Below are 27,059 nucleotides of genomic sequence, written 5' to 3'. Positions count from 1 at the left end.
ATGTGTTGCCTCCCCCCAAACACTGCAACCCTGGTGTCTCAGTACTTTTTTCACACATATATCACCTACACTACAGAAATTATTATCCAGTGTCATGTGATATGCAATGCACATGAATTGTTAACATGCAAAAATAGAACTATTAACCCATAAACCTGAAAATCCTTATCTGCAAAGTTAGGGAAGGAATCAGCATGGACCATATCCACAGGGACATAGATGACCATCAACACACTTGACCTGACTTATATTGATTTTGTCAAGGGAAGTTCTTGCTTATTAAACCTAATGAACTTCTTTGATATTTACCCCAAAGACCTGGATGAGAGATAAAGGGACATACTGCCTATGTTGAGTTATCCAAGGCCTTTGACACTACCCCCCATTCAGGTATCATAGAGAAAAATCTCCCATCTGGAGTTTAACCCTTACATTACTATATGGATAGTCAACTGGCTTACCAACAGAACACACATTGCCAAAGTTGGGGACTACATCCCCATCACTAAAACCACTTAGCAGTGAAATATCACAATGATCTGTGCTGGCCACTCAACTGTTTGTAAACTGTTTCTCTGAAATCCAGGCAAAGGTAGTTGGCCTGTGGCTTATCAAGTTTGCAGATGACTGTCAACTGGATGCAGTCATATAGAGTTCCCCAACTATGTTAACATATTACAGAATGGGCTGCCACAGACAAATGATTGGTGCCATACTCACAAACTGAACCTTACAGGAAAAAATGCCTCATTATCTCCTTCGGCAATGAAGTACCCCTGCTAATTATGATATACATAGCACCCGTCTAAGCTCAAACACAGTGTTGTGACACTTGAGAACATGTGTTGATAGCAATCTACACTCCAATTATTTATGTGTCCATAGTAATGAGACACACATTATTCATTTTTCACCTCATAAATAAGGCCATCACATCCAAGACCAGGGAAGTCATAGCTCTGCAGTACTCTATTCTCATCAGACCAGTAATTGAGTACAATGCTTCCTTATGTCTGTAATTCACCAGACATCTGCAGCAACTGGAGAAAACACACATATTTGTGACCAGGAGGACCCAGGGCCTCCAAAACATGACATGCATGGAAAGACCTGTCACTGTACTCAGCATCATGCAGGCTGCTGAGAGATGACCTATGCCTAGCCTACTGAGCAGTCTTACACCCTGCCCTGCTGGAAATGCTGGACATCTGCAAATCAAAGAGAACAAGACTAACTTTCTCCAGGGATCTGAACCTAGTCTGTGACATAAACAGAACATGCTGGGGAAACAGCTATATCTCCCAGAAATTGCCATTCCTCTGTAATATGCTCCAGTGCATGTGAAGCAGTGCTCCTTAATGACCTTATTCAAGTGCAAACTTGACAACCGTATGGGTGATTGTAAATTCACCCCTGAGGTGGCACCTATGATCTTCATGGACAGGGCCATTTAGGGCTATTCACAAAATTGTTCTGCTAACAATGACCATCTAACTATGATCAATAGATGTACTTATATTTTTACATGTCTAGGCTTGTAAATGCCCTTGGGCCATTAGGCTAGTAACCTCCTATGAAGCAATGAACCTATGCAGGCCTCCTAACATCTTCTCTCCAACATGCCCTTCTGATGTTATCCACCATAAGTTGACCTGCAGTCTTGTAAAAGTCAGACTTGTGCCACGATGCTTGCCTAAAATACTGATTTCTGTAGTTTGTGTACTTAGGTAGGGGTTCTGTTCTCACTGCAGCCAACAGTGTGTGTGTATGTGTGTCTAGCCAGAAGACCAGGAATGTGTATCCTACAGTTATCATTGCAATCCCATGGATTGACAGTATTTTGATATTTGCACTTGCGTACACATCCATTTCATGCAGGCTTCCCAACATCTTCTCTCCAACATGTCCTGCTGATGTCATACACTATAAGTTGACCTGCAGTCTTGTAAAAGTCAGACTTGTGTTGAGACATTTGCATAAAGTACTGAGTTTTGTTGTGTCTGTACTTAGATAGGTAGGGGTTCTGTTCTCACTATAATCAGCTGTGTGTCTGTCTTGCCAAAAGAGCAGAAGTGTGTACCCTACAGTTACCACTGCAATCTCATGGATTGACAGTATTTTGTTAGTTGCACATGCCTACACATCCATGCATACAGACCTCCCAACATCTTCTCCCCAACATGCTCTGCTGATGTCATCCACTATAAGTTGATCTGCAGTCTTGTAAAAGTCAGACTTGTGCTGTGGTGCTTGTGTAAAGTACTGAGTTCTGTAGCCTGTGTATTTAGATAGATAGGGATTTTTTTTCTCAATGCAGTTAACTGTGTATGTTTAGCAAAATGAGCAGAAGTGTGTATCCTGCAATTACCACTGTAATCTCATGGACTGACAGTATTTTGATACTTGCACATGCCTACACATACATTTCATGCAGGCCTCCCAACATCTTCTCTCCAACATGGCCTGCTGATGTCATCCACTATAAGTTAACCTGCAGTCTTATAAAAGTCAGACTTATGCCATGGCACTTGCATATAATACTGAGTTCTATAGTCTGTGTACTTAGATAGGGGTTCTGTTGTCACTGCATCCAACTGTGTGTGTGTGTGTGTGTGTGTGTGTGTGTGTGTGTGTGTGTGTGTGTGTGTGTGTGTGTGTGTGTGTGGGTGCATGTCTGCACTTGCTTGACATTACAGAGAATGTTTTACACCAGTATACAGGGCACTGTTATTGTATATTCTCCTCACCAAACACTGCTGATGTAATCAGCTATATGTGAATTGTGGATGTGCATTATTCCCAGTAGGGCAGGGTCAAAGACTGGCCTGGAAACCATGTAGAGGTCACCTCATCCTATATTCTACAGATTACATTGACATGCTTTCAGTCTATCCACATACATCATGGCATGGTTGTATGCACTGTGTTTTCTTGGTGAGTAACCTGTTTGGTCTCTCCAGCTGCTGCATGCGTCTGGTGAGGTACATGTAAAAGAGAGCATTATACTCTATATTAGTGATCTGATGAGTTTTGAGTAGAGTTCTGTAATATAATCCTGAATATGATGATGTGACTTATGATGTACACAACATAGGCTTTCAATACCAGTGTGGACACTTGGTGGTTGAAGTTAGGAGTGCTATGTACATGTGTTGCCATGCTTTCAAAACTGGGTTTCAGCATAACAGGACTGTTATCAATGATGTAATTAGCAGGGAAATCCACTTTGCAGAAGGTCAAAGTAAAGATACATTTTCACATTTATTTGTAGACCGTGTGGCTTTGTCACCAATCATTTGTATGTCTTAGCTCTTCCTGTAGTATGTTATTATCATAGATGAACTTAATGATTGCACCCAGTATGCAAGAATCAGCAAATGTGGTAAGCCAAAGTCCAATGTACTGAACTGTCAAGAAATAGATTCCAAACAGTAAAGGACCAAGCACAGATCCCTGGGGTGCAAGAATCGTGATAGCTCTACTGGTACAGGTTGATTCACCAATTTTCACAGTATGTGTTCTATCGGTTAATCTATTGTTTACACATCTAATAACATGATGTTTAATCTCCAGGTGGGTGAGTGTCTCAATGATCCCTGCATGGGCGACTGTGTTCAAACCCTAGGCCAGTTAAGGATACCCAGTATGCACTGCCCTATCTACATCCAGGCCTATCTCGCAGAATCAATGGGCTATGACAACATCACAGAAGGTCTATCACATGACTCATCACATACAGCTTCCTGACATGGTTGAATACACGCTTCAAAACACCCTCCATACAGAATATGTTGCTGTAGAAGGGTGTTTTCAGCATGCATCCATGTGAGTTGGAGGGGGACTGCACCTGATGCATGTTTGTATAGACACATCTTGACTCTTCTCAACTGTGAAGTAGACCAATATGTCATCATATAAAAATGGACACTAGTGATATCCTGGCTGTGTGCAACAGACCTTTGTGAGTTGTTAATGCTACAGAATATCTGTTATATCTGTTAGATGTCCTCAAAAGAGATCATCAAAGGCATGCATGACAACAATATTATCAGTTAGTTCACAAAAAGTTACTGCAAACACAGAGCAAGTAAGAAAACAAAAAAATGAGTGCCCCAAGCTTTGCTATGTTTTCTTCATCAATTTATTCCAATAACAAGTAAAAACATACCATAAAACAAGGCTCTGTTGATCAGTGACATCACTTTTAAGTCCAAGAAAGTTCTTGTAAATACAAAACCACCAGTAATCTGGAGTAGTCAGTGTTACTGTTTCTTAAAAACACTAGAAGAGTTATTTTTAAAAAGCAGGTGAAAAATTCCTGTAGTGCTGTTTAAGTCCAAAGTCCAAAGCAATTCTTGCAAAAGCAAAGCATCAGTAACCAAAAAAAAGTTTAAATCCTAGCACTTTCATCTCTCTGCTTCAGAGACTTTTTCAAATGTAGTTTAAATCAGTTCACTTGTTTTTATTTCAGGTCCTAACCAGTCATGTGATGCCAAAGGCAGCCCCATTTAAAGGGATAAAACACATTCTACATATCCCTTACTTTCCAGCCTAATAAAAATATAAATGTGTTGTAGTTTGTAGCAAATACATTTATAAATACCCTATAAGGTGTTAAAAATCTGTAATATAAAGGTATTTTTTGTTTTATTTTATTATTTTTTATTTTATGTTTATTATTATTGTCATTTTATGTGTATGACTTTTTTATGTCTTCTAATACTCCTTTCACCTTTCTAAGGTTTTTAGTCTAAACACACACATTATTGAACACAGACCATTTAAACCAGGCCAGCTACCAGCATTCAAGGACAGTTGCCATTGGAGTTCTGCTTTTTCCAGTCTAAGACTCCAAGGTCCCCCTCTTTCTTGTTGGTTAACCTGCTCTAAAACCACAAATTTAAATTTGTGGTCTGGGTGCCCTTGAATATGCTTATACAATACATTAGGCCATCACATTGAACATATAAGGATTTTTTGAGTATTGATGGGAAAATGATACAGCTAAAGTACAAGAAAAATGGCAAAAATAGAAAGAGACAAAATTGCATATAACAATGGGAAGGCTTGCCCTGACTCACCACCTTCACAAACATGGGGTACAAAAAACTATTTGGGCATAAAAAACAACCCATTGCCAACTTGGGAGAGGAAATATCAACTGCTAACCACTCAAACAACAACCCCTTAAACTGGAATAACCAGCAAGAAAATGGGTTCCAGAATCACAACAAAAACCTACCCCCTTTTCAGAACTACGATCAAAATTTTCCACCACTAAGACGTTCCAAGAGAATAAGGGAGGGGAACAACAGGAACCAATGGAATACAGGGAACCAACAACAACAGAACCAATTCCAGCCTTCAAGAAGGAACCAATGGAACTGCAGAACAACGGATGGCGACCACTATCCTTCTATAGCCTGCTGATAAAGGACCTGTAGGCATAGAATCTGGGACAAAATATCTGAATGAGGACAAAATGGGACTTACCTATCGACCATCCACCATGAGGATAACTAACACACACGGTGACTTTAAATTATATAATATTTCTGAACTTAGCTTTGACTGTTAGATGGCAAATTTGCTAGCTAAAGGGATGACGTTTGTCCCCTCTATGACAACTAAATTATCTAGTGTATTGATCGACTTAAAACAATATGTGAGAAAACTGAATTGTGCACTAATGTTTCACAATATTAATTCAGTGATTCCTACTTTAGACACAGCAAGTGCATGTAACCCTCCCCTTCACCCCATTTTACAACTTTATGAAAAAATATGTGACTTGGATGTAAGAGCAACTTTGTGTAACAACTTAAAAAAGGATAATAAAAATAAAAACAACTTGAATAGAACAGAAAGGGACTGTTTAGAAGAACTAAGAGCATTGGATATAAGGATAATGAAACAGGCTAAGGGGGAGGGGTGGTTGTAATGGAAAAATTAGATTATAGAGCAAGAATGAAAACTATTCTGGAACAGGAAGTTTACAAACCAGTGTCCTTAAATGAACTAAATGGGGCAAGTCATAGGATATACTTAGAGATAAAAGACCTTTTTATAGAAGGGTCAATCACACTAGAAGAATACAACTATTTGAATATCCTACACCCCACTGTACCAACACTTTTTGGAATAAAAAAAAAATTCATAAAAGTTTGGATACCCCCCGATGCGTCCAGTAGTGGATGGTAGAGGATCTATCACAGTGGGATGTGCTAAGTTTCTGGACTCTAAACTTAAACACCCTTTAGAAGATGAAACACAAATTTGTAAAGATTTGTAGAACTTCTTAAGAAGGATGGGGAGACAGAATTTAATGAAAATGACATATTAATATCAGTGGATCTGAAGGACTTTTATACAGTGATACCCCATGAATTGGGAATTACCTGGTTTTGTGACTTTCTCACATGAAAAGGTGTAGAGCAGAAAAACATCAACATTTATAAACAACTGATTAATATTGTATTAAAAACAACTACATTTATTCTGAAGGTGTTTTTCATGTGAAAAAATGGAGTAGCTATGGGTTCACCAATAGGCTCACTATTTGTTAATATGGTTATGGTGAAAGGGGAGCAAGATTATGTAAAGGAAGGACCCTTTAAAGATTCCCTAAGATATTATGTAAGATTCTTGGATGATTTGTTTTTTATATGGAAGGATATAAAAAAAATATTCCCGGTTTCATAGATTTTTTGAACGGAACCACTGACTTTTTAAAATTTATATCACAGGTGGCGGAAGAGAGTATACCATACTTAGATGTTCTCTTAGAGAAAGATATAAATAATAAGACATATGCAGCATGTATTTACAGGAAGCCCACATACTCAAACTCTCTCTTACAATACACTAGTCAGCATCCCATAACCCATAAGCGAGCAGTGGTTAGAGGCCAATTTGTAAGAGCAGCTAGGATGGTAACAAAGGAAGAACATTTTTTAGAAGAATGTGAAGTGTTAAGAGGGATGTTTGAAAAAAGAGGTTACCCACCAAACTTGATAGATAACTTATACCAAGAAATAGTGAATAAAAGAAACGGGCATTTTAAGCCTATTTTACACTCAACATCAATACAAGAGGAGGATGGACCAGTTATTGAAAGGTTAGGTGATAGCAACAAAGAAAACAGATTTAAACATGCATTTGTAACAACTTTTGCTATAGAAAGTTACAATATAAGAGGAATAATACAAAAGATTTGGTTTATTATTATGGAAGAAGAAACAGGAGGAATATTCTAGAGGAAAAAACAGCCATAGTGTATCGTAAGGGGGTCACCATGAAACAACTATTGGAGAGGTGTAGAGAAACAAAACAAACTATTAACATAATGAGTAAATGTGGGTGGTGTGCTTACTGTAAATATGTTCAGGAAACCCAACATATTAAGATAAGAGGAAGGCCCATACAGATGAGGGGTAAGTTTGATTGTTCCACAAAGGGAGTGGTATATGTAGCTATGTGCCAGGGCTGCCCCGCTTTTTATGTGGGAAAAAAACGAGCGTACCCTAAAAGACAGAATATATGGCATTATATCAACATATTCAAAGGCATCCAGACCACAAATTTAAATTTGTGGTTTTAGAGCAGGTTAACCAACAAAAAAGAGGGGGACCTTGGAGTCTTAGACTGGAAAAAGTGGAACTCCAATGGCAACTGTCCTTGAATGCTGGTAGCTGGCCTGGTTTAAATGATCTGTGTTCAATAATGTGTATGTTAAGACTAAAAGCCTTGGAAATATGAAAGGAGTATTAGAAGACATAAGACAGTCACATACATAAAATGACAATAATAATAATAAAAAAAATAAAAAGTAAAATAATAAAACAAAAATACTTTTATATTACAGATTTTTAACACCTTATAAGGTATTTATAAATGTATTTCTATAAACTATAACACATTTATATTTTTATTAGGATGGAAAGAAAGGGATATGTAGAATGTGTTTTATCTCTTTAAATGGGGTTGCCTTTGGTATCACACGACTGGTTAGGACATGAAATAAAAACAGCAAAGTGAACTGATTTAAACTGAAAAAGTCTCTGAAGAAGAGAGATGAAAGTGCTAGGATTTAAACTTTTTTTTGGTTACTGATGCTTTGCTTTTACAAGAATCGCTTTGGACTTTGGACTTAAACAGCACTACAGGTATTTTTCACCTGTTTTTTAAAAATAACTGCTCTGGTGTTTTTAAGAAACAGTAACACTAACTACTCTGGATTACTGGTGGTTTTGTGTTTACAAGAACTTTCTTGGACTTAAAAGCAATGTCACTGATCAGCAGAACCTTGTTTTATGGCATGTTTTTACTTGTTATTGGAATAAAATGATGAAAATGATATTATCAGCCTTTTGCACTTGACAAGGCCAAGGCATTTGACACAAATCAACACAGGAGTATTCAATCAGCACTGTCAGATGTGACCATATACGTCTATATCACCATGCACACCAGTCAACTAGTCTGTATGGATCATAATGTCACATGCAAGTATAGCAGTGTCCATCCTAACACCTCTAGAAGATGTTACGGTGCCAGGACAGTCTGCATGATTAGAGTAAAGTCTGGATGTATCATAATAGTTGTACAAGTGTGTTTGTGCAGATCTCTGATCAGTCTAAATCACATATGTAATGTCAGAGGCATGGGATTACTGGAGGTATTATTCTGATATTGCCCATGATTCTACCTGCTTCTTTTCATGTTGTCAATGAGCCTTTACCTGTGTTCATACCTCTCATCTGTACCAAATTATTCATAATTTCCCAGTTTTGAGGGCAAAATAATAGGGTGCCATGAATTCCCAAGTGGTCCCTTAAAATCCCAATTATTATTATTTTTTTTTTTATATTTACAATTTTTATTTAACTTTGATTTCATCACGCATCGCCAGTGTATCTTGCAACATCATCAACATGCAGGGACATGCATGATGTAATCAGTACCATGGTACAGTGCCTGACTGCCTGATGTATGTCTTAAAAACAAAACAAAACAAAATGGTTGTTTATGGCCACAGCCCAGACAAGACTTGTGGCAGCTAACCAAAGAGGATGTTGTGTTGACATCTTATGTCTATGAGACAATGTCGTCATGTCATAAGGATGATGAGCAAGAGTACCGGTACTGAATAGGCAAATGCGATACTCAGATGGGATTCCATTTGGGAAGAAGAAGAAAGTAGCAGTGGTAGTGTAACACCGGCTAGCTTAGTAGCCTAGTAAACTTCTGCAGAGTGACTGAGGCTGACACAACACACAACCGCCCATCTGTGTCCGCTACCTGCAGGTTGCAGGATGAGGAAATTTACTTTCTCCTCCATGTAAGTAAGAAACAGCCATACCCATACCTACCAGATTTTATTATAGCCTCATACATATTGAAGAAATGATCAATTTGTTGACATAAGACAGACTGAAGAATAACAGGCATATGAGTAAATTTCAGTTTATGAAATTTATGAAATAATAATATGCAGACCAGAGAACATATTTTGCAAAAATTGCAAGCTTCATCCTGTTGCTGTTCAGATATGCTTTGCATTTTTCCAGAAAACTTTTTATATATTCTCATTATACTTTTTTGCTATTTTTTTTTAATTTTTCAGTATAAATATATATATATATATATATATATATATATATATATATCTATAATGTGTATGTATGTATATATATATATATATATATATATATATATATATATATATATATATATATATATATATATATATATGGGTTTACTTCATTTGTACGAAGTTTCAGTAGTTCGAAACCCACTTGGTCGAGTCCAGTTGTTCGAAGTACCAAAACTTCAAAAACAAAATACGAAGATCACAATACAGTGTGGAATGAGAACATTCCCTTTTCCTCACTGTAGCATTATCTCAGAGTTGGTATATTTAAGTAGGGGGGTTGGGGGGTGCAGTGTGCTTGCCCCCTCCCCCCACAAATCATGTTTTCTGCGTTTTTTTTTTTTTTAGTCAGCCGACTAGGCTTCAGCAAAAGTGCAATTTCGTTGAAATGCACATTCGCTGAAGTGGGCATCTACTTTGTTCGATGTAACATATTTTTGAACAAAGTAGATCCATATATATATATATATATATATATATATATATATATATATATATATATATATATATATATATATATATACTGTATGTAATACAGAAACACATAATAAAAACAAATTAAGGGAACAAGGAATGAGTTGTACTGTAAACAACATTTCTGCGTCATGCATTTGAAGAATTGTGCTAAGTTTAACATTGTAGTTGTTTCACTTTATTTGTTGGTTAAATGCTGTGTAAATTACTAGTAATCCTTCATAGCTAGCGAGATTCTAATCCAGATGTTTGTGCTGCAGTAGTGCTGTCACCTGACAGTAAGACGTTGCCCTGTTCGATGCTCAGCTAGAACGTCTTCTGTCTGGAGACATGCGTGAATGGACGTATCTTCATTAAAGGTTGTGCGTCAGGGCTGGCAACTCGGCACGTAAAAATCTGCTGCCAATCATTAGTGGACTGGAGTTCTGCTGTGGCGACCCCTAACCGGGAAAAGCCGAAAGACACAACAACAACAACATGCAAGGCTGTTTCATTCTCCCTTACTCTCTCTTGGTAAATACTACAGAAATATAGGTAGTTCAACTGCCTTTTCTGAAGTATTTCAAAAACATAAGGTTAGAAATTAATAGAAAGATGTGCTTCTTCAGCTCTTTTCTAGGTCACCAAGAGAACAGTGTGGAGAACAAGGATATAGGTTAACTGGGGAGAGGCAAACATGTTATAAAAGTGTTTATGAGAGAAAGTCATGCCTGTGCTGAACGTGGTTCTAAAGGAGTGCTTTATGGCAAAGCATCCTTTAAGCTAGCATGCATGGAGAAAATGTGTTTGCTAGTCCCAAAATACATAAATCTGTCACTAAGTCTCCTTTTCATAAGTGAATACTAAGCTAGTTGCCAATATGGGCCATTTTAAGCCTACCAAATTTCCATTTCACAGGTGAGAATCAAACTTTGTATATTGTATTTGAATGGTAAACACTTTTACCATTTTACCAACCCCTCCCCCAAATTTAACAAGGCTTGAATCCTGAACCTGTAAAAGCCATATCATAAAGCAAAGCACTAGTGCCACTTTATTACTTTGCACCATACCTCTCAACTTCCTAACACAAGAACTCTGCGTAAAGCCTTAAATAATGGGGAACAAATACCCAGCAGTAGGGATAGATTTTAAATATTGTTATTGTAAACTTAGAATGTTGTTAGAATAACACATTTTGTGTTAGCTTGTAGTGTTGATGCAGGTTGATGAATACCTTTGTGTTAGCGTGCTTTTTCCTGAAGTATATCTGTTGTTTTATATTTTGTCTGTTCTTCAATTTTCATTTGACTGTTGGAATCCCACAATTCCATCAGAGTGGGCAGGGTTACACTATTATGTATGCAAATGTTATGTTAATTAGCATCCAGGTTTTTGGCCAGTTGCACCTACTTTACATGGGCCTTTGTCCAGATTTTTGATGTTTCCAGGTTGAGAGATATGCCTGTGTCCCACTTGCTGGAGACATCTGTTAAGATTACACTCATATTCAGGCAAATCAGTTTGCACAGCTAGTCAATATACATTCTACCCCAATTGTATGTAACATCCTGAACAGATGCCCTTTGCATTATTCATGTAAGGATGTTTATCTCACACAGACATTCACCCCATTGTTATATCACCTTGTGTGACAGTTACATAATAACCATTTTCACTTTGCAGTCCCCAGATTGATATGTGATTGGTGTTGCTGCTACAACTATCTTCTATTGACATGCCCTCATCTGCTGTACATGAAGTTCTGTCATAGGTTCATAGGTTCATAGGTAGGTACTAGGCTATCTGCCCGAGGGCATTTATAAGCCTAGCCAGAGTGTGTCAGCTTTTGCCGCCCCATTGATTAATTAATTAACTGAGCCTCTGTCAAGCAGAGCCAATGAAGTGATCCCAGGGGTATATTTTCTGTTACCCATCCACTCGTCAAGGTTCCTCTTGAAGATTGTTAGTGAAGGGCTCTGCCTAATGTAGATAGGAATTTTGTTCCAAAGCATGGGGAGTATCTGTGACAGGAATCTATCACTCCAGCATGTTCTATTTATTGTTGTGGTGAGGTTTAGCTCACTAGAGCATGTGGCTCGCAGTGACTTGGATTTCTTTAGGTGGAGCATGTCCATCAATTCTGAGTTGGACATGGCTTTGTAAGTCAGGCAGAGATCACCTCTGAGTAAGCGATATGCCACTGAGTACAGCCGGAGTTTTTTCAGTCGGTCTGCATAGGACATATGTTTGAGTCCAGTAATTCTCTTGGTGAGGTACTTTTGTGGTCTTTCCAGCTGTTGGAAGAGTCTTGTGAGGTACATCCCAAATGGGGCATTGTACTCTACGATGGTTCTAATGAGTGATGAGTAGAGGGGCACTATAACTTCTTTATTTCTAGATGTGAACCCTTTAGTAATTAGATGGGCCACAAAGAAGGATTACTTAACTACTTTGGCAATATGATTGTCAAAGGAGAGATTACTATCTACCTGGGTCCCCAGATCTCTACATCTTCTGTATTAAGGGGGCTGCCACCTATGTGGTAATTCGTGGGTGTTTTGTTTTTCCCAAATGGGATTACTATGCATTTTTTGGCATTTAGCTTGAGGCCATGACTTTGACACCATCTCAATAAGGCCATTTTGGAGGATGTCCGTGTCAGCCGAAGAGTCGATTATGGCTCCCAGTTTGCAGTCATCAGCGAACTTGGTTAGCCATGGTGCTCCTGTGTTTGCCTGTACTTCTGAGAAGTATATGCCAAACAGTAGGGGTCCCAGGACCGAGCCTTGTGGGACACCACTTATGACTGGTTTAGGGTTGGACCTGGAGCCTTCTATTCTTACTGTGTGAGTTCTGTCTGTAAGCCAGTTGTCAACCCATCTTGTGATGTAGGGGTTTATGTTCAGGCTGGTGAGTTTTTCTATAATACCTGAGTGAGGAATGGTGTAGGACACCTTGACGAGGTCAAGGTAGGCTCTGTAAACCACCTTTCCCTCGTCTATGGCCTTGGTGACTGTCTCAAAGAAGTCAACCAGGTTTAGTAGGCATGATCTGCCCTTAACAAAGCCAAACTGTGTCAGGTCAAGTGTTTGGAGTTTCCCAATGTCTTTATTAATGAGTTCCATGATGATGTGCTCCATAGCCTTGCAGACCAGGCTAGTCAGGCTTATGGGGCGATAGTAATGAGGGTCAGTTGTGGCCCCTCCTTTGTGGAGCGTAATAACTGTTGCTCTGCACCATTCTATGGGCATGTAGCCTGTGGAGAGGCTGAGGTTGAACAGCGTGTTTAGGTGAGGGGTTAGTTCGTTCTGCAGTTCGTGCAAGATGCATCCTGGGACACCATCTGGCCCCATTGATGGTGTGTTTTTGGCTTTTGAAAGGGCTGTTTTCACCTGTTTGTCTGTGATTTCTGGGACACTATACTTTTCTGGTATTGTTGTGGGCCTTTTTGGAGGTGAGAGGGGGTGATGTTTGCACTGAATCTATCTGCCAGGATGTTGGCAATATCAGTAGGTTCAGTATATTTTGTGCTATTTTGCACTAGCTCAAAGCATATCTGTGAGTTGCCACTTAGATTCCTGACATAGCTAAAGAAGGCTTTGTGGTTATCTTTCGAATCCTTGGCTATTTTTCTTACAAAGTTAGCCTTGGATGATTTTATGAAGGACCTTAGTTTCTTACTGATACTGATCAGTGATGTCTTTCCTTCTTGGGATTTGCTTTTTTATGAACTAGTTTCCTCCTTTTATTGTATTACCTGTTTATTTCAGGGGTCCAGCAGACTGGTTTTCTTCTCTTAGGGGATTGAGTCTTGGTTTTGCTAGGGATGGCACGATCCATGCATCCTAGTAGGTGCTCATAGAGTGCATTTGTAAAGGATTCTGCATCTTGGGCAGCATTATCCTTTAGCGTGGGGGCTGTGAAACTTACCACCTCTGTCTTGAGTAAGGTGAAGTTTGCTTTAGAAAAGTTTTTCATTGTGGTTTCCTTGGTTGGGGATGGTGGTGGAGTGTGGACATCCAGAGTGATTAGTTTATGATCTGATCTAACCAGTGACAGGTTGACCTCCGGTGCGGAATACCTGTCGCCCATGTTGATGATGACCAGGTCCAATATGTTTTCACCTCTGGTAGGGGAGTCTACCAGCTGGTCCAGGGCATTTGAGTTGATAAATTCCAGGAAGCGCTGAGCCTGGGAGCTTGTACTCAAGTAGTTTTCCCATTTAATGGTAGGGTAATTGAAATCACCCAATATCAGGGTGTTCAGTAGGACCTTCATGTTTTACAGAGTCTCCAGAAAGGCAGAGTGGTGGCCCTGGGTCATGGAGGGTGATCTGTAGCAGGCCCCAATTTGCATTGCAGATTTGCCAGATGTTAGTTGCACATGGATGATCTCAGAGGTATCATGCTGTGCCACTAACCTGGTGGTGTAGGTATCCTTGATGAATATGGATACACCCCCTCTTTTTGTGTTTCAGTCCATGTTCTGTGGCCGAAATGTGTGGTATGAGTTGTAGCCTGATAGTGCTGGAGTGCTCTCTGGAGCCTTGAACCAGGTTTCAGTTACTGCACAGATGTCGACGTTCTCCATACTGAGGAGTGCTTTGAGTGCATGCATTTTGAGATTTTAAACTCCTGGTATTGAGTAGCATAACCCTCATTTTTTTTATTCGTGCTGTTTATGGAGGTGGGTTTGACATTTAAGCCTTCCCTAAAAAAGGCACTATGGGGGCAGGAAGAGCCTTGGCCAGTATTCGAAAGCCTAGGGGTGACAGGTGCAAGTTGTCTCTTGCGAAGCAACACAGCTTTTCGAGCATGTCATCCCAGGCTGACAGACACTGGATCCCTCTTTGAATGACACCAGAAGCTTAGCCAATTGTAGAAATTGATAATTTTTTCTTTATACTGAGGTATCATTCTTGGTGAGGGCAGGATGCTACTCAGGGTCAGGGTCATACCCGCCTGGTCTACATGATCAGAGAGCTCTTCCATCTCTTTCTCCTGTCCTCTTTCCCTGTGTTCATTCCTGCAATTCATCTGTGATTCCCTGTTCATTACACACACTTCTCCTGAGTGTTTATTTTACATGGCAGTCCATGTACCCTTATAGACCATTTACACAACTTCAGTACAGAATGCCAGGAATGGGATTTCACAATAATCTGTACTGTAGCTAAACTGCCCTGTATTGTGTTTTACCATATACTTAACTATCATGTCTGTCAGCTGTCCAGATTTTCACAGAATGTCCACTTTTGGTCTTATATATCTTTTGGTGTGTTCCTTATCAAGTTGTAGTTTTCTGCCATATCACTGGGATGATCTTGGGACTGATGTGACTCAGTAATTACATACATTTGAGTTTCAGTCTTCAAATCCTTCAGAACATGTATCTTAACAAAAATCCCTGGTTATTCTAGCACATTTTTAATGAGCAAATATGTCAAATATGTCCCTATTTCTGGGGTCTTTGTCCACCATTATGTTGGCCTTTGTCTAAATATTTTGTGCTAAATGATTGAGAGCTTTCTGTTATGCCCTGTTGATCACTGTGGCAGAACAAAACCACTAGGATGAACAATGAGTGGTATAATAAAACAACGTAAGAAAAAATCCCACTGATGAACCAGGAAGGAGAATAATAATAATAATAATAATAATAATAATAATAATAATAACAATGATTGCATGACAAACTTAGCGTAAAAAACTTTTAATCATACGTTTTCATCCACAAGGACTTCTTCAGAATACATACAAAACATACAACCATGTGTCCTATATTTGAACAACTACTAACCAATTAAAATCACTGAACAATTAAACAATTAAACAATTATGTTCCGTTTAATCACTTTAAGATACATAAAAACTCAAACTGAACTTTGGTAACCAAACCAAAATGTTGTTTCAATAATTAACCTTTCATCTTTTGTTTTTCAAAAAACACAATACTAATACTTTCTTTCAATCCAGGATACTGATCAACATTTAACCTGCTCTGCCACTGAATATCTAAAGTCTCTATTCTGTTCTTAAAATCCCCTTTTCTCATATCTTCAGGAACTTGTATAACTGCAAATAAATATTTTTTCCACTTTTTGCACATCTTAGAATGTTTAAATAATGCATTATCTAAGTCCCCTGTTTTAATGGAATACAAATGTTCTTTGATTCTATCTTCTAATTTATGTGTAGTCATGCCTATGTAAAAACAGGGGAATCCGGAACACATCCCAATATAAATCACACCCTTTGTTTTACAGTTGAATAAATCTTTAATTTTAATAGTATGTTCTATATGCTATATGGTAATACAAGGAGAAACATAAATGTATCTACACACCTTACACATGCCACAAGTGTACATACATAATTCTTTATTAGTAAAAGGAAGTTAGACATTGGTGTTGTCCCTCTCTAATATACTTTTCATACTATCATACTTTTTATATGCAAACTTAGGCTTCTCACCAACTACTTTCAACAAATCAGCATTCCCCTCTATTATTTTCCAATTAAAATTAATGATATCCTGAAGGCTTCCACTACCTACTGATATGTCCAACATAAATGGCAAACTTCCTTTACCTACATCTTCCTTATGGTGGGTGTTAAAATTTGTTATATCACTACATAATATGGCCTGAAATAATTCTTTCCTTTTCTTACTAATCTCTTCAGCTATTTTATACAAATAGTCAAGATCATAGCCCCTATCCTGAAACATGGAAACAACGTTCAAAACTTCTAACTTAAATTCTACTTCTATAGTAGTCATCCTAGGTTAGTAATTGTTTAAATATAGGGCATATTGTTTTATTTTTTATATGTATTATGAAGAAATCCTTGTGGATGAATGTGTATAATTAAAAGGTTTTTAATACTAAGTTCATTGTGTGATCATTCTTATTATTATTCTCCTACCTGGTCCATCAGTTGGTTTTTTTGTGATCATTGTTGCATTCTACGCAAAACTGTGGACCTTCAGTGCTCTGATTTAAACAGATTGCTACCATGTTCACTTACATCCTTTCCTGGCCAGCAACACTGTTGCCAGCCACAAAACCTTGCTTATTTACATTTAAACGCAGTGTGCAGCATGAATATGCAATGAGCGCTGCTGCTCACCGCCCATCACCATATCACCATACACACATGTAAACTCCTTTGCCTGAACCCTACATGGAGTTTATTGAATCCCAGGGATTAAGTTCCATGACTGTATGTCAGTATGTGTGTGGAGGCTACATGTGTGGGGATGACTGGTGCATATTTGTGAGTGTGTGTGTGTGTGTGTGTATGTGTGTGTGTGTGTGTGTGTGTGTGTGTGTGTGTGTGTGTGTGTGTGTGTGTGTGTGTGTGTGTGTGTGTGTGAGAGAAGAAAGAGATAGAGAGTGATAGCGAGAGACATCTCATGTCTAATTCTTATGTACATATCTATACTTTTATGCCTAAATGTACAATTTCCTGTAAAGGCCTTTTAAAAACTATGCAGAAATTATCCAGTTTATCACTAATTAGCTTCAAGGTATCATACAAAGTGTCTATATTACGACATCGAAAACCAGTATCATCAAACACCACAACACCGACACACATCGCCCAAACTGCAAATACGATGAACCCCCTAAACCGCAAATTTCAAATCTCAAATCATGATAGTCGGTCAACACCACTGCCCGCTACATACTACATATGCAAACATAATAAATAAAACACATACACTAACCAAACCCTACTTCTAACCCTACACTAAACCTTACATAAATTACTATTTATGCACTTACCTTAACCCACACCCTAACCCTAAGGTCCATAACTATCGCACACTTACCCTACAGACATATACCCAAACAAAACAAATAATCCACACACATACAGTTAACAAAACCCTACTTCTAACCCTACAGTAAACCTTACATACATTACCTATCTATGCACTTACCTTAACCCGCACCCTAACCCTAAAGTCCATAACTATCGCACAGTTACTTTACGGAGCTATACCACAGACGGGCCAACCATGACACTTCGACATTTCGTGTTTCGCAGTTTTGAACGTTCGCTGTTACTGTAGTTTGCGCTATACGTGTCGGTGTTATGGTGTTTGCTGAAATGGGATTTCGATCTTGTAATATAGACCCCATGCAAATATGCAATGGTTAGAATAAAACTTTACCATTTGACATAAGTTTTCGTATGAACCATAGAATCAAAATAAATAATTGGAGAATTCTAGGTTTGATTCCTGACTGGCTTACCAATGCTTTTGAAAAAAATGTCTTATTAGACAAAAAGGCTTGTTGTAACAATCAAATTATTACTGAGAATCAGCAAAAAGCAAATGTAAACTATAACAAGCTATGACTTATAAAAACAAAAAAAAAAAAAAAAAAAGAAAGGAATCAGCAAAACTGTCAGCTCCAATATATTTTTTAAATTCTTCATCTCTTCTTTTAACATGCCTAATTATTACAATTTTGCCATCTATGATCAAAATATTTATTTCATATTTATTTAATAACCAACTAACATAAATTCATCACCTAAAATGAATACAAACTAAATCTTTCATAACAAATTACCATGAATTCCCCATCTATAATGAATACAAACTATTTCTTTCATACCCAATTGCCACAAATTCCTCATTTATGATGAATACAAATTATTACCTTCAAACAAATGATAGTGTCATGCTTCTCTTGTGTTCAAGGTCTGTTACTATTCTTCAGACAGTCTTGTATCCCAACCATGTGCTTTCTTTTCATGTTATAGTACATTCTGACATAGTGGCTAGTTAGCAGAAAAATAGCTAAGCTTTTATACCTTTGCTTATGCAGAGGTATTAGCAGCATTATATTTGACACCTTTCTGTCCAAGAAACCAATTTTAATACATCTGTCAAAGAAATCCTTCTTACAGCAGTTTAGTTGGAAATATTCCTAATTAGACTAGGAATGGTTAGGAATCCAGGATGAAGGGATTTGTATACTTATATTGCAATATTTATAACATTGTTTTAAATATTTGATGTGTGAATAATTTATTTATTTTCTTCTAATTATTTTTCAAGTCCAGCTATGTTGAAAAATGATAAAATTAGATGATTTTAAAACACCAATTATATTGCCAGATTGATGTGTAAAGCTGTATTATTGTATGGAAAAATAATGGCATTTTATTTCATAATGTATAACAGTCAAATAGAAATAATATCTTCTATGACACTGATAGTTTTAAATTTTATGTCAGTAAATATTAAAAGCTCAAGAAATTGTATTAAGAGAGACAGCCTGATTAAATACTGTAAAATGAATTGAGCAGATGTTATGTTTTTACAGGAGGCTCATTTGTTGGTACAAGATATAGAAAAAATGGCTTAAAAGATTTTATAGTATTAGCTGACACATATTAAAAAAAACAGAGTATCAATTAAATGGGAAAAATGTGTAATTCTTAATAGGTTTATAGTTGTGAACTAGGCTAATGACAATTGGAATCTTTTTTAAGCCTAGCCGTACATCCCACATCTCTGGCATATTCTGGTACCCTTAGTAAGTGTAAGCAGGGCTTGGAAGATGAAACATTTACAGTCTGCATGTTTCCATTAGAGATGCAGATGCCAAATCAATGATGAATTTCTGTTCCCCATCCATTTGTCCAAGTTACACTTGAGTTGTGTTAGGGAAGAACTCTGTTTCACATTGATGGGAGCCTGTTCCAGAAAAGGGGTAATCTCTGGGATGGAAGCCAGTCTCTTCAACAGGTCCTATTTATATCACATGCAAGGTTTAAGTCTTAGGAATAGGTAATTCTGGTACTATTGATTTTGTAGATATGCAGATGGTCCATCAGAGTGGGGTCCAATGATGCCATGTATGCCAGGCATAAATCTCTCATCAACAGCTTGTAGGAGACAGAATACAGGGATAGAGCTTTAACGTGGTCTGCAAAGGATGTGTTATTTGTACCCTGTATTATTTCAGTGAGAAACCTCTCTGGATGTTCCAGTTGTTGTATGTACCAGGTTACGTACATACCAAAGGGGGCATTTTACACAATGACAGGTATGATGAATGCTGAATACAGTGGAACAATGACCTTCCTGGACCTAGATGCCATACCTTTGTTTATAAGCTAAACAATATATAATAATTTCCTCACTATTGCAAACATGGGATGACCAAAAGTTAAATTAATGTCATTGTGTGTGTCCCCAAGTCCCTGACTACTGGTTCAATTCTTAGTAGTGTGTTGTCAATGTGATAGTTACCAGGGGAGGCTGACTTGCCAAAGGACACTATTATGCATTCCTTGGCATTTAGCATTACTCCATGGCTCTGCCACCAGTTATTTGTCTGTTTAAGTCTTTCTTTGAGAACATTAGGGTCGGTGGAGGATTCTATGACTGCCCTAATCTGAAATCATCTGCAAATTTGGTGAACCAGAGGCCCTTGAGATTAAACCTTAAGTTCAGAGAAGTAGATACCAAAAAGTAGTGGCCCCAGGACTGACCTCTGAAGGATTCCACTGGTGACTGGCCTCTTTCTAGAGGTAGACTCCCCAGTTCTAACTTCATGGGTCCTGTCTCCAAGTTGGCTATCTGTCGGGTGACATAAGGGTTTATACCTAATGTACTGAGTTTGTCGACATTGCCCAAGTGAAAGGATGTGTCAAATGCCTTGTTCAGGTCTAGGTAGGCAGTGTGAACTGTTTTGGCCTTGTCCATTGCTTTTGAGACGTTCTCAAAGAATTCCACCAGGTTAAGTATGCATGACCTCCCCTTGATGAAACCAAAGTGGGTTTGATCCAGTATCTAGAAGTTTCATATGTCCTTATTGATCAGTTACATGCTAATGTTTTCCATGCCTTTGCTTATGAGATGTGAGATGTGAGACTGATCATTAGTTTCCAAGGCCTGTAGATGGCCCAACTTTGTGCTGGGATGATGGTTGCTCTTTTCCATTGTTTGTAGACTACAGTTAAATAGTGATTCCAGGGGGCCTGATAGGAGGTCATATTTCATGCTATTTAGAAGGCAGCCTAGGATATTGTCAGGGGCCAGCAGTGCAGTGTTCTTGGTCTTTGAGAGTCTTAGAGAGAGAGAGAGCTTTAAGAACCTGTTCCCCGGGGATAGTGGGGTGAGTTATATTTAATGGTAATTCCTGAGAGGAGACTGGGGGGATGGATACACTTAGAGCTAAATTTGTCTGCCAGTAGACTTGGTGTATCTTCTGGCTCATTGTAGGTGGCTCTATTAACAATGAGCACTGCAAACAACTGAGTATTGCCTTTGAGGTTGCAGACATAGGTAAAGAATACCTTATGCCTGTCCTTGGCCTGTGAGGCCAGATTTCTGTCAACTTTGGCTTTGGCAGACTTTATTTTTCCTCTTGTGTTTTTTGTTTAGTTTGACAAGAGTACTTTTTCTTCAGGGTGCTACATCTTCTAATTTTTATCATGATTTTCTTCCTTCTGTTATACAGCATATTGATGTTGTGATTTCATCAGGGTGGCTTTTTGAGTTAATTCTGTACTTATTCCAGGTGGATGCAGCTGCCTGTATGCAGCTATTAGCATGCTTGTATAGAGTTTTTGTGAACAGTTCCTAGTAGGCAGCAGTGTTTTCAGGATTTATTGGGGTTTTGAAATTTTGTCAGGTTATCACAAACCAGGCTTGAGTTCTGGGTTTTGTTTTTACTTCATAGAAGACCATTCCATGGTTTGACCTTACCAGAGATGATTATATACTAGGGGGTGTGCAGAGCTTTCCCATATAATGAGGACCAGATCTAGTATGTTTGCACTCTTGATTGGTGTATTGACAATCTGGTCCAGGGAGTTTGCATTTACAAAATCCAGGAATCTGTGCCTGCACATTTGGTGTCAGATATATAATTCACAGTTAATAGTGGGGTAATTAAAGCTGCTTATGAATAGGCATTCAGTAGGATGGTGAGCATTTCAAGTAAGCTTAAATATGTGTAATGGTTTTCCTGGCTCATAATGTAGGACTTATAGCTTGCAAGGAAGTGGTATGGGATTTTGCCTGTTGTGATTTGAACATGGAGAAGCTCAAGCACATAGTACTGTTTGACCAGCCTTGAAATACTTTTGTTGTAAATTGAGACACTTCCACCTTCATTTCCTGCATGTATAGTAGCTGGTCTAAACGTGTAGAAGATATTATAGTCCAGCACTGCCGGGGTGCTCTCTGTGACTTTAAACCATATCTCAGAGACTGCACAGATGTTAGCATTCTCTAGGATGAGGAGAGCTTGTAGGGAATGAAATTTCTAGTTTAGATTCTTAACATCAGCTGTATCACATTAGAGGCCATAACTGTTAATGTGCTAAAGTAGTTGTTTCTATTAAAGTTTTTGAAATATTTTGGTAGTACGGTACAATATATATTCACTCATATACCTGTTATTCTTCTGTCTGTCTTATTTCAAGTAATTGAACAAATCTTCATAATAATGAAGTCTGGTATGTAAGGGTATGGCTGCTTCTTACTTACAGTGTGGAGAAAGTAAATTTCCTCATCTTGTGACATGTGGACAGTGGGCACGGATGGGCAGTTGTGTGTTGTGTCAGTCTCAGTCACTCTGCAGAAGTTTACAAGGCTACTAGGCTAGCTGTTGTTGCAGATATATATATATATATATATATATATATATATATATATATATATATATATATAGGTCTACTTTAACCCATCAAAATTACAGTTTACTGAACTACAATTTTGCAAGTCCATTTTCTCAAAAGTGCATTTATTCAAAAATGCACTTTCACGAAAATCATTTGAGCAAAACAAATAAAAAAAAAGACACTAAACACATGTAAGCACTTCCCCATGTGTGGGGCTGCCCCCCACCCCCACTACTTATATATACTAACTCCGAGATCGCACTACAGTAGGGAAAAGGGAATATTCCCTTATCCTCACTGTACTGCGATCTTCAACAACAAGATCCCCTCCCATACATCACCAAAAACACACTGTACTTGCACCACAACAGGCTCCAAGAACTAGTGACCTCACTTCACTCAGCTGATTTTCACGAAAGTGCATTTTCGAATAAATGCACTTTCGTGAAAATGGACTTGTGAAATTGCAGTTTGGCGAACAGTAATTTCGATGGGTCAAAGTAGACCCATATATCTTGTACCATAGATATATATAGATAGGTAGGTATAGATATAGATAAATACATCCATATACATGTGATTCCTTCAGCTGTAATAGAACAGCACCGGCTTTAGATATTGTTTTGAGCTGTTGTACTATGTATCCCACCTCCCTACCTTTTCATAGCTGACCATCAGCTGTCACCAGCTTCTTCGCAGATCTGCAGGACCTATGTTAGCCTTTGCAAGGCTCAACCTGTCCCACCTTTGAGGCCAGTGAGGAGATTGAGGATACTGGTGCTGCATCATACTTATGCCAGGAAGTGTGTCCTAAGCCCCCACCAGCTCATAGCAGCCTTGCGAGCTCTGCAATGGCTACATTCAGAAGTGCACACATGCTTCCTACATGCACAATCTTCAGACCAGGAAGAAGTATCTAGCTTGTAGTTTAGTGCACACTAGTAGTACAGCAAGTCTAATCAGCTCCTACCCCCCAGCACCAGAGCTGTGAATCAGACATGGATCATCTGGGATACAATAAGGGCTTTAGCTCTCTGCTCCATTTGTGAGATGCTTTAGTATTGAATAGCATAAGATAGTACCTCAAAACAGAAAAAGATTGTGCCACAAAAGTGTAGACATTCGTTTTAAACAATGCATGTACCATGGACCAAAAAAAAACATCACAACAGTGATGCTTATATATACATTGTTATCTAATTATTTGATCAAGTCACTATATAGAGACCCATGATTGGACCAGCTTAGTCAATTAATTGGCATATGTTGATAGGTTTTAGATTTTACCCCATTTTTATCACATAGCTATTTATAATAAGTATAGGGGTGTAGGGAAGTATTAGATTGTGGGTACTCTGCTTCCACTGTCAATTTTTTTTTGTGGGTTTTTTTCTAATTGTAGCGGTCTCATACAGGTGTAGATTAGTAAAAATTAACACGATTGGAAGAACCATAGCCCATTCACAGAGGGGAAAATATGTCAGCATCCCACATTCATGACTAAAGGAATACTTGCAGATGAATAAGATATACCCTACATTGATCAATTACATTACAGTGACCATAAAACAGTGGCAAACCACTTTGCATCTAAGCCATGATAAAGGATGAATCATTAAAAATTCAAAGGGGGATATTCAAGCGTGACTCTTCCTCACAGTATCTCTTTTATCTTGCTCTTAGCCCATTAAGCTGAATACTTAAAAGATTAGGTCCTGGTTACAATTTGGCTCCCAGCAAACAAAAGAGTGTAAAGACTTCTCATCTACTTTTTGTGGATGATTTAACACTGTATAGCTCATCAGATGAGGATGTGAAAGCTCAACTGCAAGTGATCAAAACTTTTTCAGATGATATAAGAATGTCATTTGGCATTGATGAATGTTTAAAAACAACATTTATAGCAGGAAACTGCAGCACCAAGAAAATATCAGTCCGGGACAGGAATGTGATATAAAGGAGCTCAAGCAGGAGGGAGTGTATAAATATTTGGGAGTTGACGAAGGACTGCCAATAAAACATGAACAACTGCAAACAAAAGTCAGTAAGGAATATTTTAGAAGATTAAAATGGATATTGAAAACAGCTCTGATGTCTAAGAACAAAGTCTAAGCTATAAATCAATTTGCTCTTCCTGTTCTAACTTACAGTTTAGGGATGACTGACTGGCCTCAAAAGGTGTTTGATCAGATGGTCAGGAAAAAAAGAAAAAATGCTTCACACTTATCAAATGATATATAAAAAACAGTACATACCAAGACTATATTTTCCTTGCTCTGAAGGAGGTATGGGTCTCCTCAAAAATTATAAGATGTATAGATCTGCAATCGGGGGACTGCATGCATACCTGCTGACCTCACCTGATCCAAATATAGTGAAAGTTTTAAAACATGAACATAGCAAATCTGAGATAACTCTCCTGCTTAGTTTATCAGAAGCATATCAGTGTCTAAAGGGAACGGAAACCAAACCAGAAGCAGACAAAAATCAGGCAGTAACTGAATGTGCCAAAAAAAAACAAAAAACAAAAGAAAGATTATAAGGAGAAGGATCAGATGAGAAGGCAAGAAATGTCAAAAAGGCATAAATGCAGTTGCAAGTAGAGAAAACTCCAAGAACAACCTCATGATGAAGGAATGGTTGAGGAGAGGTAAATTTTAACCAAAAGATGAAAGGTTAATATTAGTGGCCAGGACAGTAGTCTACATACACACTGGTTTACAAAGTCCATTGAACATGTGAGAGAAACAGACAAATGCATGTTCTGTGAAACAGAACTGGAAACCATCACACGTCTTTTTGCTGGGTGTGATACATTAATGTCAGAGGGCCTGTATACTGAAGGGCATAATAATGTGGCAAGATTGTTGCACGGGGGATTATGCAAACATTACAAGACTGAAGTAACTAAGAAGCATTGGAAACACTACACAAAGCATTATACAGAATGCTGAAGTTTATATCTCATGGGATTATCCATTACTAACAGTTCAAAAAATAGATGCAAGAAAACCAAATATAGTAGTCCATGAAAAGAAGACAAAAGTAGCATTGATCATTGAAACTGCTACACCCAGTGATTACAGTGCTTTACGTATTGAGAGAAACAAAGTCTTAAAGTACCAGGATTTGCAGGCAGAAATGAGGACAATGTGAAAGAAGGTTACCCAGACAGTTCCAATAGTAGTAGGCACAATGGGTCTCATAAAAAATATAAATACTTTATAGTTTTATTTAGATTTGCACCAATACATGTAACTCCATATGAATTGCAGAAGAAGTCAGTTCTGGGCACTACATGGGTGCTGCAAACAGCACTTTTGGTTAACATCAAAGATAAAACAATACTAATTTCACAAACTGTAACCATACTTTAACCTAGGAATGGGGTCCAGTCCTGTCATGGTATTAGAAATCCAAAAGACTTGAAGAAATTAAACCGAGTGATAACCTATAAATGGTTTCAGGAACACTTAGGCAGTAAGTGTTAGACAGACCATTTGCATTCTGGTGGAATGAGCATGGTCTGTGTTTTATCATGAATCTGAAAGACAGCTCCATCCTGTTGTCTATTCAGCCAAAGCAATGACGCATGGTCTGTAACCATCGTGGATTATCAACTGAAAAGGTAATAATTTAATGAGGATTATGAACACTTGATTGGCAGGCATTCTGCAGATTTACACTGATTTGTTGACAACTATTCATCCAAACCCTACTATATCAGAAAAAAAATGACACCACATTCAGCAAACATCTGAGTCAAGGTGTGTTTTTGTGTGTGTGTGTGTGGGGGGGAGGGGTCTATGGCACTTTTAAACTGGGTTTTCTCATTCTTAAAGCTTTCTTAGGAGATATTTGAAGTCAACGAGTATACCTGCTATAAAAATATAAAAATACTGAATTGTGTTGAGGCTTGCATTACTGCTGTAATGGCAGAGGGATGGAGGATGAGTGGTGTATGATATTAACTGACTCAGTTTCCTCAATAACTTGTCTAAACATGGATTTAAATGTTCATTAAAATACTTCAGTAACTGTTTTGTCTGGAAATGGTTCACTAAGATTTTTAATTGTTGACTTTAAAACATTGGCATGGTAAGTGCATTATTCTAGATGTAAATGGAGTCCTCTGATATTTTCTGAGGTATCCTTACTCTGGAAAATAATAACACTAGCTTTATAGGTATAGATCATGGGAGCAATAGGGACAGTAGGAAAATAAAAGGGAACTGAGTCATGCAAACATTTATCCATTGCCAATTCTCAGACTTAGGCTATACTACCTCCAA

Source organism: Protopterus annectens, chromosome 6.part0 (genome assembly GCF_019279795.1).
Source record: "Protopterus annectens isolate FY-2018-M chromosome 6.part0, PAN1.0, whole genome shotgun sequence".
NCBI classification, from domain to species: domain Eukaryota; kingdom Metazoa; phylum Chordata; order Ceratodontiformes; family Protopteridae; genus Protopterus; species Protopterus annectens.
The sequence above is the reverse complement of the archived record's forward strand: the minus strand, read 5'-3'. Positions refer to the sequence as shown.